The sequence below is a fragment of the Entelurus aequoreus genome, linkage group LG01, assembly GCF_033978785.1.
Source record: "Entelurus aequoreus isolate RoL-2023_Sb linkage group LG01, RoL_Eaeq_v1.1, whole genome shotgun sequence".
NCBI lineage: Eukaryota > Metazoa > Chordata > Actinopteri > Syngnathiformes > Syngnathidae > Entelurus > Entelurus aequoreus.
This window is the reverse complement of record NC_084731.1, coordinates 58,211,484-58,224,327: the sequence shown is the minus strand read 5'-3', so window position 1 is coordinate 58,224,327 and position 12,844 is coordinate 58,211,484. Positions and strand designations below refer to the sequence as shown.

The 12,844-nt window shown below is 42.7% G+C and overlaps 1 protein-coding gene across 1 annotated transcript in view; it reads right to left on the bottom strand.

The window, feature by feature from the left end:
- Positions 1-12,844, bottom strand: part of LOC133655039 (prolargin-like) — a 64,047-nt gene that overhangs the window by 50,464 nt on the left and 739 nt on the right.

Genomic DNA, 12,844 nt, shown 5'->3' with positions numbered 1-12,844 from the left:
AACTGCCTCTTCGCCTTGCCCCTCTGGACTCGACGAAAGATACAACCAACACTCACAGACAACAACCCCTGGTAACATTTACACTATTAATATTACACATAGTCTACACTCATTCACTTAGAGTAGCATACACACGCCACGTAATCATCAAAGGTTTGAATAAACCTTGTGAACCGTAGTTGTGCCCTGGTTGTCGCCTCCTTCCCTTCTCTGTACATAACACATACCATACCATACTATACCATGCCATACCATACCATGGCATACCATACTATGCCATACCTTGGCATACCATGTCATACCATACCATGGCTTACCATACCATACCATACTATACCATACCAAACCATACCATACCATACCATACCATACCATACCATACCATACCATACCATGCCATACCATGCCATGCCATGCCATACCATGCCATATCATACCATGCCATGCCATACCATACTATGCCATGCCATACCATACCATATGATGCCATGCTATGTCATGCCATACCATACCATACCATACCATACTGTCATGTCTGTGTTGATCTTGTTTTTGTTTTGCTTGGTTTTTGGACACTTTTTAGTTCTTGTCTTCACTCCCTTGCTTTGTCACCATAGCAACCATTAGTTTCACCTGGTTCACATTGTCATGTCACGCACCTGTTCACGGTTAGTCACGCACCTGTTTTCACTTATCATGTCACTATATAAGCTTTTCTGTTTCTGTTGTTCGTCCTGGCGACATCACACCTTCTCTGCACATTTATTCTCTGCCCTCTTTATGATCGCGTCTTCATGCCATGTTCTATGTCAAGTAAGTTTGTGTTTATTGTTCATAGTTTTTGTGCCCACGTGCATGTCTTTTGTTTCATAGCCAAGTTTGTTACCTCCTCTGTGAGCGCCTTTTGTTTATTCCTTTTTATTGTCCTTATATTAAATTATGTACTCACCTCCAAGCCGTGTCCAGTCAAGTTGCTTTGCACCTCGGAAAAACAATCCACGCCAAGGACCAAGTCGTGACAGATGTCGCCAGCATAAGAGTTCTCCCGCAAGATTGGACAAAGGAACGTGGGAGGTATTGCGCGCCATGGAAGCCGAGACACTCCGCCATTCCCCCATGGAGCGCAGGGATCTCATGTGGGGTCCGACCGGCAAACTGGTGCCGATCAGCTCCGTTTGGCCCGGGGACGTTGGCACGTCATCCCTGTCCCGGAAGCGGCGCTCCAGACCGAGGACGTCAGGGAAGGTGAGCGGACAGCACGCTGCGCTCCTGAAAGCTCCTCCCCCTCCGGGCGGAAATGGGCCACAGCCTGCCCGGCTTAGCCCTGATGACATCACAGACCAGGATTTTTTTTTCAAGACTTTTTCTTTTGATAACTCACCTCCAGCAAAAGACTGTAAAAACATTATAAGACATTATCAGGGCATGTTTTTACAAATTAGATCCTGTCAGTCACAGTCACCCAGTTTTCATGCCCCGCCCCCCAGGACTCAAGCCACGCCCAAGTCACACTTTTTTTTTCACCCACAAGATCCCAGGTACAAGAAGAAAGACTTTTTGGACAATTTAGAGGGGAGGATTTAGCCCCCCTCCTGACCTCCCTCCACCCACCCCAAAAGACGGTTCCAGACCGCGGGGAGCGCGTCTGGGATCCGCTCCTTGAGGGAGGGGCTAGGGCTGGGAAATGTTCAGGTGGGGTGGCTCAGCATCGTCACGCCAAGCCACAGCCTCCAGCTCGGCCACCACCACCTGTCTTTCGACCTGCCAAGCCACAGCCACCAGCAAGGCCGCCACCACCAGTTTTTCGACCATGCCAAGATCCACCTGCTCCACGCCCAGCTCCACGCCAAGCCTCACCACGCCAAGCGCCACCAGTACCTGCTCCACGCCAAGCGCCACCAGTACCTGCTCCACGCCAAGCGCCGCCAGTACCTGCTCCACGCCAAGCGCCGCCAGTCGCAGCTTCACGACGCCAAGTGCCGCCAGTCGCAGCTTCACGACGCCAAGTGCCGCCAGTCGCAGCTTCACGACGCCAAGTGCCGCCAGTCGCAGCTTCACGACGCCAAGTGCCGCCAGTCGCAGCTTCACGACGCCAAGTGCCGCCAGTCGCAGCTTCACAACGCCCAGTGCCGCCAGTCGCAGCTTCACGACGCCAAGTGCCGCCAGTCGCAGCTTCACGACGCCAAGTGCCGCCAGTCGCAGCTTCACGACGCCAAGTGCCGCCAGTCGCAGCTTCACGACTTCCAGTGCCGCCAGTCGCAGCTTCACGACGCCCAGTGCCGCCAGTCGCAGCTCCACGATGCCCAGTGCCGCCAGTCGCAGCTCCACGACGCCCAGTGCCGCCAGTCGCAGCTCCACGACGCCCAGTGCCGCCAGTCGCAGCTCCACGACAAAACCAAGCACCGCCACACCAAGACCAAGTCCAAGCACCGCCACGCCAAGACCAAGTCCAAGCACCGCCACGCCAAGACCAACCACGCCAAGACCAACCACGCCAAGACCAACCACGCCAAGTCCAAGACCAAGACCAACCACGCCAAGTCCAAGACCAAGACCAACCACGCCAAGTCCAAGACCAAGACCAACCACGCCAAGTCCAAGACCAACCATGCCAACACCAAGACCAAGTCCCCCGCCAAGACCAAGACCAAGACCCCTGCCAAGACCAAGACCCACGCCAAGACCAAGACCCTCGCCAAGACCCGCCACGCCAAGCTTCGCCGCCTGATGCGCCACGCCAAGCTTCGCCGCCTGACGCGCCACGCCAAGCTTCGCCGCCTGACGCGCCACGCCAAGCTTCGCCGCCTGCCATGATGACGACACGCTTGCCTCCTCGTCTGCCACAAAGGTGGCCACTGCCTGGTCGTCCGCCACGCCAAGTGCGCCCACCTCCTCATCGGCCATGGATACCTCGTCAGGTACAGCGGCGGTCTACGCGTCGCCGCCACCTGATCCTGCCCCGGTGGATTAGGGGACACCTGGTCTGGCGACCCACGGCCATGTCCCCCTCCCGCCCTCCCATGACTCTCGATCCTGCCTTGCTTTGTTTGTTTTGGACATCTGGGATCTGTCCGTAAGGGGGGGGCTCTGTCATGTCTGTGTTGATCTTGTTTTTGTTTTGCTTGGTTTTTGGACACTTTTTAGTTCTTGTCTTCACTCCCTTGCTTTGTCACCATAGCAACCATTAGTTTCACCTGGTTCACATTGTCCTGTCACGCACCTGTTCACGGTTAGTCACGCACCTGTTTTCACTTATCATGTCACTATATAAGCTTTTCTGTTTCTGTTGTTCGTCCTGGCGACATCACACCTTCTCTGCACATTTATTCTCTGCTCTCTTTATGATCGCGTCTTCATGCCATGTTCTATGTCAAGTAAGTTTGTGTTTATTGTTCATAGTTTTTGTGCCCACGTGCATGTCTTTTGTTTCATAGCCAAGTTTGTTACCTCCTCTGTGAGCGCCTTTTGTTTATTCCTTTTTATTGTCCTTATATTAAATTATGTACTCACCTCCAAGCCGTGTCCAGTCAAGTTGCTTTGCACCTCGGAAAAACAATCCACGCCAAGGACCAAGTGGTGACACCATACCATGCCATACCATCGTCACGTCGCGTGGCCTCCAAAACTTTGTACAAGCTAACACCAAAATGCGTGAACATTATGATTGGGCGCGTTAGCATTGTTTAACATGAATATCCAACACTGTAACAACATTTAAAGTCAGAAAGTGCGAACTTGGTCATGAAGGCCCTTTAAAGAGTTTTAGAATTGACACAAGTGTCCCTCTCTCTTTGTGGGATCCAACCATTACCGAGCCAAACAAACTACCACCCAATGCCCATTTGAAAGCTTGCTAAAGCAACATTCCTTACTGGCTTAAAAACACCACAATAATGTGTGCAACTGCATGGAACTATGCTTGATGAACTATAATAGGTTTAGGTTTTGTGGTGAAATAAGAATTTTTGATAGTAGGGCTGTAAAAAAAAAGAAAATCAACTTTTTCAAATTAATCGCGATTCCTATTTGTAACGATTTTTAATAGATAAAAAAAAAAAAAAAGCCTTTTCAATTTTTTTACATTTTATTTGTCCTGTCCAGTCACTCATACAAATCATATTGTTGATGTAGATGATCTATATCTGCTGTACAGGTTTACCTTAGAAAAGAGAAGTGTTGAATAGTTCTCCTCTTGCCTTATTTGTATTTGACTTTATTAAATGTTTGGGTAGAATTTTATTTTTAAAAAAACTATTTTCTTTTAAGTAAAATATAAATTTATCTGTGCTGTTTATTTATTTTATGGAGGAATGTAGTTAATCATAGAACTGGCACTCAATGTTATGAAAAGTATTGATTTGGAATCGAGAATCGTTTTGAAATGAGAATCGAATTATTATTCCCAAGAATCGAATGGAATCATGAGGTGCCCAAAGATTCACAGCCTGAGTAGCTACCAACATTTTCTCAATGATCTGGCAAAACAAGCTTCAGTTTTTTAGGGTTGGTACCGGCAATGCAAATACATGTTACACAAATAAGTAGCTCTCTGCCTTTTTTCATTTGGTAAAAGTACTGAAGCTCTCAGAAGAAAAAAAAGTTGCAGATGTTTGTCATCCTTTGAGCTTCTAAACAAGAGGATATAAAGTTTCATGTCGATGTGAAAAGAACAACATAGTGTTCTGAAAATTACTTTTAAAAAGTCATTCATTATAGTTACTTTTTACTTTACCAAACAAGTAATTGAATTACTAACAAAAGTACTCTTTAATAAATGTAATATATACTAAGGGAAAGTAATTAGTACGTTACTTAAAACAACTTTAGATATCTGGCATATGCATTTGAGAGATCTGCTGTCTGTGCTGTTAAAAGGCGGGGCCTGTTGCTTCGTGATGTGTGACATCATCAAGGGTTTCAGCAGAGCTGTGCTTTTTTAACCCTAACAGTTAGACGCCAGCTTGTTTGAATCTTTTAATTGTGTTACCTCTGCTTAATAAAGAGATTGAATGTGCTTCTATGGCTGTCTTATCTTCTTGTCAATAAACGGTGTATTTTTTGGATGACAAGTTTGTCACTTCAATCACTGATTTGTTGTTCATTACTCCCATCGTGTACGTATGCGTATGGTGTTGTCTGCTGTGTCACAGTGAGATGTTGCCTCTTCCTGTTTGATATCAAGTTAATTTTAGTGCGATACTGCTAGGTGCTTTCACCAGTAACAATATATTTCCTGCTTAGAACTTGCTGCACTTATGACGCTGTCCAGGCATGTGATTGTTCCCTCTATAGTCGGAAATCAGTCTTTTTTTATCTCTGTAAAAATATAAAAAAATATTTTCGTTTTTTCTTAGTTTTTTCCGACCTACAATGTGTGTTAAAATCTTGATCTGTCTCTTTGCCATACCTGCCAACAACTACGGTTTTCCCGTAATGAGTACGGTTTTTGATATTTCAGTGGTAAAAATTACGGTATTCCATTAAAAATTACTAACTTAAAAATCAAAGTTACATAGCAAAGAAACTCCACAGGCAGGGGACAAAATATACGGGAAACATCAATGATGATTGGTTGGTTTACGTATAAGAACATCCATGATTGGTTGGTGGGTTTACTATGATGAGTCACGATTGGTTAAGATTAGGGTAAAACATTACGGACAGACCAATCAGAGGCAAGATAGGGCGGGTCATGGAACCAGGAAGAGAAATCACAACAGACATCCCAAATGACGACGAGAGAGTTGGAGAAGAGAAGAGGGAATATTCAAGCGGGCGATTTATATATTAAACAAACTAGTGGAAGATGTCAGAGGGATTCTCTTCCTTCAGATAAAGGAAGTTAGCGAATAGAATAAACATTGTTTGTACTCTTTATGATTTTTGCATTTGGAGCAGTTAGAAGTGGACAGGGATTCGAAGAGACAAAAATTGGCTATAAAATCCAAGGCAGAATTCACTAAAGCAGAAACAAAAAGGAAAATGCAAGCTGCTCAGAAGTTTGCCAGGAAGGCTCACGTCAGAGCCATCAAAGCAAAAATGCCCAAAGTAATGTGTGAATGAAGCAAAGTACTGTGTAATGGCAATAACTAGATGAACCATCTGTGGCTGTGAAATGAACACGAGTAAGGTTGTAAATACCGTATAGACTAGGCTCACCCATGTGGTTCCTGTGGATGTGAACACAATTACTGTAGTGACTGAATAACATAGTGACTGAAACAGACAAAGTAATGTGTAAATACTGTCAATAACTAGATTTACCGTCTGTGAATGTGAAGTGAACATTAGTAAGGTTGTAAATACTGTATAGAGTAGGCTAACCCATGTGGTTCCTGTGGATGTGAGCACAAGTTATAATTACTGTAGTGACTAAATAACATAGTGACTGAAACAGAAAAAGTAATGTGTACATAATGTCTATAACTCGATTAACTATCTGTGGCTGTGAAGTGAACCCTAATAAGGTTGTACATACTGTATAGAGTAAGCTAACCCATGTGGTTCCTGTGGATGAAGTTGTAATTACTGTAGTGACTGAATAACATAGTGACTGAGACAGACAAATTAATGTGCAAATAGTGTCAATAACTAGATGAATCATCTGTGGCTGTGAAGTGAACACTGGTAAGGTTGTAAATACTTTATAGAGTAGGCTAACCCATGTGGTTCCTGTGGATGTGAACACAAGATGTAATTACTGTAGTGACTAAATAACACAGTGACTGAAACAGACAAAGTAATGTGTACATAATGTCAATAACTCGATGAACCGTCTGTGGCTGTGAAGTGAACCCTAGTAAGGTTGTAAATACTGTATAGAGTACGCTAACCCATGTGGTTCCTGTGGATGAAGTTGTAATTACTGTAGTGACTGAATAAGACAGTGACTGAAACATAAAAAGTAATGTGTAAATAGTGTCAATAACTAGATGAACCATCTGTGGCTGGGAAATGAACACTAGTAAGGTTGTAAATACTGTATAGACTAGGCTCACCCATGTAGTTCCTGTGGATGAGAACACGATTATTGTAGTGACTTAATAACATAGTGACTGAAACAGACAAATTAATGTGTAAATAGTGTCAATAACTGGATGAACCATCTGTGGCTGTGAAGTGAACACCGATAATGTTATAAATACTGTATAGAGTAGGCAAACCCATGTGGTTCCTGTGGATGTGAACAGAAGGTATAATTACTGTAGTGACTAAATAACATAGTGACTGAAACAGACAACGTAATCAGATAGCTTCAAGGCTGATATGGCTTTTTTGATTCAACAGTCGACTGAGTCCCTGAAGCAGTCAGTCTATTTATTAGGACAACAGGTGACGTCATTTAACAGCCGTCTGACTAGAACCGAAGTTACAGTGGGTGAAAACTTTGAAAAACTCACCGAGATGGAAGCCGCTGTGGAGTCTCTACAGTCCCAAACTACGGTGCTCCTGGAACAAGTGGACGACCTCGAGAACCGGTCCAGGCGCTCTAATTTGAGGATTATCAACATCCCAGAGGGAAGCGGGAAAGAACAGGATCCGACCAAATTCACGTCTGACTTGCTAATGGCGATAGCGGGTCCTGATGTTTTCAGCAGCCCACCGGAGATAGAGATAGCTCACCGCTCCTTCGGTCCCAGACCACTGGATGCTGGCGCCGGAAATCCGCGGACTTTCATCGTTAAATTCCTCCGTTTCCAGGAGAAAGAAAAAGTTCTCAGATGGGCCAGACAACATAAATTGGATTACCGCGGCACCGAGCTGAGAGTTTACCCGGACATCAGGCCTGCTTTGGCCAAGAAACGAGCTGCTTTCAACCCCGTCAAAAATGCGCTCTACCTGAAAGGAATGAAATTCCGCTTGCTGCACCCCGCCCGTCTCCAGGTCTCCTTCAGAAATGAAAACTTGTACTTTGATACTCCACAAAAAGCCCAGGACTTCTACGATGAGCGCATCGCTCCCACAGGTTAGTGGAAGATGACTTTGTATGGAAGACGTTTCAGGCCAAAAGTACGTTGAAGAGGACATTAACGGGTGCGTCAGAAAAACAATGGACATTGTTTATCCAGGCTTGAAGGCAACTAATCATCCTGTTGTGCAACATATTTGAGGTATGGTTATATTTGTTGGTCAATTTCTGCACTGCAACTTTTTTTTTGCTTATTCCTATTTAAGTGTCACCTACTGTACATTATAGACACATTAGCAGATACAGGAGCCCTATCTGCTCTGTGATATTAGTTCACAGATTAATGTCATACGGAAGTAACAGAGTTTATGGAGTCACGCTGCTAGTTCTAGCTCTCAGGACAAGCTTAGAGTGGTTTAGGAGTGTATATTTGTTCCTTGTTTCTATGGGTTTTTTTGGGGGGTTTTTGTGTGTTAGGTCCCACAAATGTATTTTTTCTTTTAGTCCTGTCTGTATGTTAATACCACTTCCTTCTACAAGGCATTGTGTCATCTCACCATATTTTTTACAAATGTGATCACGGCTAATACAAACAAAAAAGGGTTATCTTGCTTGAGATTTGTTTCTTGGAACGTTAAAGGGATCAATGGCCCAGTCAAAAGAGGTAGAGTATTTTCCCATTTAAAACACCTTAAAACTGAAATTGCTTTCCTACAAGAGACTCATCTGACCACTAAGGATCACCATAGATTAAAGGCCTCATGGGTTGGACAATCTTTTCACTCAAATTTTAGCAGCAAAGCAAGGGGTACAGCTATTTTAATACACAAAAGAACCCAATTTAGCCCAACAAATGTCATAACTGACCATCAAGGTCGTTTTGTAATAGTCTCGGGTTCTCTTAATAATATGGGTGTTGTCCTTGCCAACCTTTATGCACCCAATTGGGATGATGAAGCATTTATTAGGAAAGTGTTTTCATTTTTGCCAGACCTCAGTTCCCATCGTTTAATATTGAGGGGGGGGACCTGAACTGTGCAATAGACCCGTTGCTAGACAAATCTAGTCCAAGGCAGGGCCCCCCATTAAAAATGGCAAAAACAATTTCAAAACTCATGGGTCAAATAGGAGGTGTGGACCCGTGGCACTTTCTTTACCCAGATAAAAAACAATTCTCTTTTTATTCCCAGGTCCATGAACATTTTTTAAGGATTGACTACTTTTTCATAGATGATAATCTCCTTCCGGCTGTCGATAATTTAGAATATTCAACAATAGTGATATCTGACCATGCTCCATTGTTACTTGATCTTTCGTTTACACTCTTTAAAAAAACGCAGACTCAATGGAGGTTTAATTGCACACTACTCAATGATGACGGATTCTGCAAAACAATTTCCAAAGTGATAGATGATTTCTTGTCACCAACAACTCTACTCCCATATCCCCTTCTTTACTCAAGGAGACATTAAAGGTGGTAGTCCGGGGAGGGATTATTTCTTATTCAGCAAGACAAAACAAATTGAGAAGACAAAAACAGGAGCAGCTCATGGAAAGTATAACATAATTGGACAGACAGCTATCAGTATCTCCATACCCTGAACTGGTTAAAGATAGACAAAATCTGCAAATTAACTACAATTTATTGTCAACACAAGAAACTGAAAAATTACTCTTACGATCGTGTGGCTTCCTGTACGAGCACGGTGAGAAGGCAGGGCACCATCTATCACGCCAAATTAAAAGCCAGTCAGCATCTCTGCAAATTTGACAAATCAGAACCCTCACAGATGAACTTACAGTCATTCCTTCAGTCATTAATGACACCTTCAAATCATTCTACTCCGAACTATATACTTCACAATGCCCTGCTGATAAAACAATCATGTTGAGTTTCCTGGATAACTTGAAATTTCCATCCATAACTGCTACTCAAGAGAGCGCTTTGGATCAACCTTTAGTAATCCGGAAAATTATAGATTCAATTAAACTAATGCAGAGCGGCAAGGCCCCTGGCCCAGATGGCTATCCTATAGAGTTTTATAAAAAATCCTCAGATAAACTGACTCCTCTCCTTTTAAATATGTACAATGACTCTCTGGACCGGGGTACCTTACCTCAAACTCTCACCGAAGCGTCAATAACTTTATTACTAAAACCGGGCAAAGTAGATTCTGATTGTAGTTCTTACCATCCGATCTCTCTCTTAAACGCTGATTATAAGATTTTAGCTAAAGCACTGGCCCTTCGCCTTGAATCAATTTTACCAAACATCATATCACCTGACCAAACTGGGTTTATGAAAAACCGGCACTCTTTTTCCAACATTCGTAGCCTCCTTAACATTATTTTTTCTCCAGCATCCGAGGATACGCCAGAAGTGGTGGTCTCTTTGGATGCAGAGAAAGCTTTCGACAGGGTGGAGTGGGGATATTTATTGGAGATCTTAAAGAGGTTTAACATTGGGTCTAAATATATATCTTGGATAGCACTTCTATACTCTTCTCCTAGAGCTGCCGTAAGCACAAATGGGATGTTATCCCAATTTTTCACACTTGGCAGAGGTACACACCAGGGGTGCCCTCTAAGCCCAGTGTTATTTGTTACTGCAATCAAACCCTTGTCCATTGCTCTTAAATCGGCTGGTATCAGTAAAGGAATCCATAGATGCGGTCTAGAACACACACATTCTCTATACGCGGATGATTTACTATTGTTTATATCTGATCCAATCTCTACCATTCCAAGGATTATTGAATTGCTAAACAATTTTGGATCATTCTCTGGCTATAAATTGAATTTCGCTAAGAGTGAATGGTTCCCTGTGAATAATTTGGCCCTTGACATCCCTGATGGATATTTCCCATTTAAGATGTCCAGGAATAGCTTCAAGTACTTAGGTGTACATATTTGTCGCAAGCTACCAGCTCTCTACAAGGACAATTTTCCACCTTTAATCGACAAACTTAAATTAGATTTGGAAAGGTGGAATGATTTACACATAACTATAGCTGGCAGGGTAAACTGCGTCAAAATGAATGTGCTTCCTCGATTTTTGTATCTGTTCCAATGTTTGCCTATCTTTTTACCCAATTCCTTTTTTTGCATAATAAACAAACTAATTTCATCCTTTATATGGAAAGGCAAGACTCCCAGGATTAGAAGACAGTTCCTGCAAAGGCATAGGTCCGTAGGTGGTTTATCACTCTCTAATCTAAAATACTACTATTGGGCAGCTAACATACACAAAGTGACTCTCTGGATCCAAGAACCTGAATTAATCTGGTGCAAGTCTGAAGCTAGTTCCTGTTCTACCTCTCTCTTGGATCTGCTTACATCAAAATTACCTTATCGACCATCCCAATTTACTTGTAGTCCAATCGTCATTTCTACCCTTAGAATCTGGTCTCAATTTAGAAATACTTTCGGCCTGCAGGGCTTATCCAACCACAGTCCCATTCATAATAACCACCTCTTCCTCCCTCCTAGCACAGATGTAGCGTTTTCTCTATGGAAGCAGTCAAGCCTTAGCAGGCTAAAGGACTTATATATTAGTGATGTCTTCGCTAGTTTCAGTGAATTGTGTAAAAAATTTGACCTACCAAAATCCCACCTATTTCGATACTTTCAGGTTCGTAATTTTGTTAAATCAAATAGTCTCTTGTTCCCTAATACTCCACCTAATTCGCTAATTGACTCAATTTTAGATATTCCCACAAATCAGAAAGGCCTAATCTCCAAAATCTACATCTTAATATCCCAGTTTAGTAAAATGTCTCTTGATAAAATCAGAGTGAATTGGGAAGAAGAGCTTGGCAGATCTACAGATGATGGAGATTGGGATTCTGCCTTAACCCGAATTAACAACAGTACATCCTGTTCAAGGCTTAATTTAATACAATTTAAGGTTGTCCACCATATTTATTTCACTAATTCCAAACTCTCCAAAATATACCCCAATATCTCGGATACTTGTAACAGATGTCACATGTCACCTGCAAACATGACGCACATGTTTTGGTCTTGTCCCCATTTGCTGGATTATTGGACCACTATTTTCAAACACCTTGCTAAGGCATTGGATTTAAATGGCTATTTTTGTGACGGTATCAGATCCCCAAATAAGGAGAAAATTTAAGGATAGTATCGCCTTTGCATCCTTATTAGCACGTAGGAGAATTTTTCTGGAGTGGAAGTCACCAGTCTGCCCCAAAGCCTCCTTATGGCTTAAAGACCTTATGGTGTATTTAGATCTGGAGAAAATAAAGTTCAATCTTAGGGGGGCACCTGGGAAGTTTTATTCTGTTTGGGGCTGTGTGGTTGACTACATAGCTAAATTAAAGACGCTATAGGACACATGAAAAGTTCACCTTTCATAAACCAGCTTCCTTTTTTATTTTTTTATTTTTTTATTTTTTTATTTTTTTATTTTTTTATTTTTTTATTTTTTTATTTTTTATTTTTTATTTATATTTATTCTGGGTGTATATTTACTATCTGCCTATGTTGAGAAGAAAGTGATGTACTAATTATTTTCCATTTGTGACTGTACCTTTAACTTATGTAGGACCTGGTGGGGGGGGGGGGGGGGGGGGGGGGGGGGTTGTGTGTACGGGGTATGTGTTGGGTTGCTGTTCTGGGAAGTGTGTGGGAAAAAAAGGGGAAAATGTGATTACTGTTCTATTGTATGTTGTAATGCCTGTCAAGCTCAATAAAAACATTTATTAAAAAAAAAAAAATGTTTTTTTTTTTTTTGCATGTTCAATTGCTGAAAAACCTGGAGCTTCCGTTGTCCCCTGGCTGGGGACCTGCGTCCCAAAGACCCCCGGCTTATTTTCAGTCTTTTTCATTAAGTTCCAATCACATCTTGTTGTTGTTGTCGACATAAAACCACATCAGAAGTAGCGTGCCACGGTACATAACGCTCTCGCTAAT